We start from the raw sequence: 1,928 nt of genomic DNA, 5'->3' as shown, positions 1-1,928 counted from the left end.
AAACAAACCCAAAACTCCAAAACAAACCCCGAAAAAATCCCTAAAGAAATCCTAAAAAAATCCCCAAAAAAACTGCCCCAAAAATAAAATAAACCCAAAAAAAAACCACCCAAACAAACCCGGAAAAATCCCTAAAACATTCCTTAAAAAATCCCCAAAAAATCAAATAAAAATCCCAACACAACCTCCCAAAAAATCCCAAAAATCCTCAAAGAATCCCCAAGAAATCAAAAATAAATCCCCCAAAACAAACCCCATAAAAATCCCAAAAAAATCTCCAAAAAAAAAACCCCAAAATCAAAAATAAAATCCCAAAAAAAAATCCAAAACGAGCCCCCAAAATCCCCAAAAAAAATCCTAAAATCCCCAAAAATCCGTGACTCCTGCCCATCCCCCGCCCTGGTTTCCTCTTTATTTTCATCCCAAATTAATAAATATTAATATTAATTAATTAATATTAATTAATTAATATTAATAGGGGTTATTTCATTTTTCTTTCCGTGTTTTACTCCCCTTTTTTGGGTTTTTTTGGGTTTTTTTTAGGAGATTTTAACATTTTCAGTGCCCCTCGAAGCTTTGGGGACAATCCCCTCAATTTTGGGGTTTTTTTTTCCCCTCCCCCTCCCCAGAGCAGCCCCCGGAGCCCCCCAAAATCGCTCCTGCCTTAACGGCTGCTTTGGGGCGGGGGTCCCCAAAATTCCCGGCCTCAGCCCCAGTTCCGGGGACCCCCGACCTGATTTATTGCATCTTCCCCCTTTTGGGGTTTCCCCGTTTTGGGGTCGGCTCTCCCCTTTTTTTTTTTTGGTTTTCCCTCATTTTTTGGGGTTTTTCTGATTTTTTTTTTGGGGTTTCTCTCATTTTTTGGGGATTTTCTCATTTTTTGGGGTTTCATTTTTTGGGGTTTTTCTGATTTTTTTGGGGTTTCTCTCATTTTTTTTGGAGTTTTTCTCATTTTTTGGTGTTTCCCTCATTTTTTTTTTTTTTTGGGGGGGGATTTTCTCTTTTTTTTGGGGTTTCTCTCATTTTTTGGGGTTTCTCTCATTTTTTGGGGATTTTCTCATTTTTTTTGTGTTTCCCTCATTTTTTTGGGGGGGTTTCTCTCATTTTTTTGGTGTTTTTCTCATTTTTTTGGGGTTTCTCTCATTTTTGGTGTTTCTCTCATTTTTTGGTGTTTTTCTCATTTTTTTGGGTTTCCCTCATTTTTTTGGTGTTTCATTTTTTTGGTGTTTCTCTCATTTTTTTGGGGTTTCTCTCATTTTTTTGGGGTTTCTCTCATTTTTAGGGTTTCTCTCATTTTTTGGGATTTCCCTCATTTTTTTGTGTTTCTCTCATTTTTTGGGGTTTCTCTCATTTTTTGGAGTTTTTCTCATTTTTTTGGGGTTTTTCTCATTTTTTGGGGTTTCTCTCATTTTTTGGGGTTTCATTTTTTGGAGTTTTTCTGATTTTTTGGGGGATTTTCTCATTTTTTTGGTGTTTCTCTCATTTTTTTGGGGTTTCATTTTTTTTGGGTTTCTCTCATTTTTTGGTGTTTCTCTCACTTTTTGGGGTCTCCCTCATTTTTTGGGGTCCAATCCCTCTCTTTAAACATTTCACCGGGTGCTTTTTGTGCCGTTTCATTTTTTTTGTGCTGTTTTATTTCAATTTTTTTTGTGTGTTTTTCCCTTTTTTATCGCTGCCGTTTTACGCTTTTTTAAGGTTTTTTTTTGGGGTAAAATCGGCCTTTTTACTTCAACGCCGTTTTTATTTTTTAACCGACCGACCCTTTCCCCCCTCCTTGCCTTTCCGGGGGAATTTCCCCATTTTTGGGTTTTTTTCCCCGTTTTTCCTGGTTTTTCGTTCGGGGGGGGCCGCGTCCCCCCCACCCCCCCCCCCCCAAATAAAGTTCTATTTATATCTCTGCCCCCCCCCATCCTTTTTTTTTTTGGGTT

Source organism: Pyrgilauda ruficollis, unplaced genomic scaffold, assembly GCF_017590135.1.
Source record: "Pyrgilauda ruficollis isolate IOZ18807 unplaced genomic scaffold, ASM1759013v1 scaffold797, whole genome shotgun sequence".
NCBI classification, from domain to species: Eukaryota; Metazoa; Chordata; class Aves; order Passeriformes; family Passeridae; genus Pyrgilauda; species Pyrgilauda ruficollis.
Note: the sequence above shows the minus strand (reverse complement) of the source record.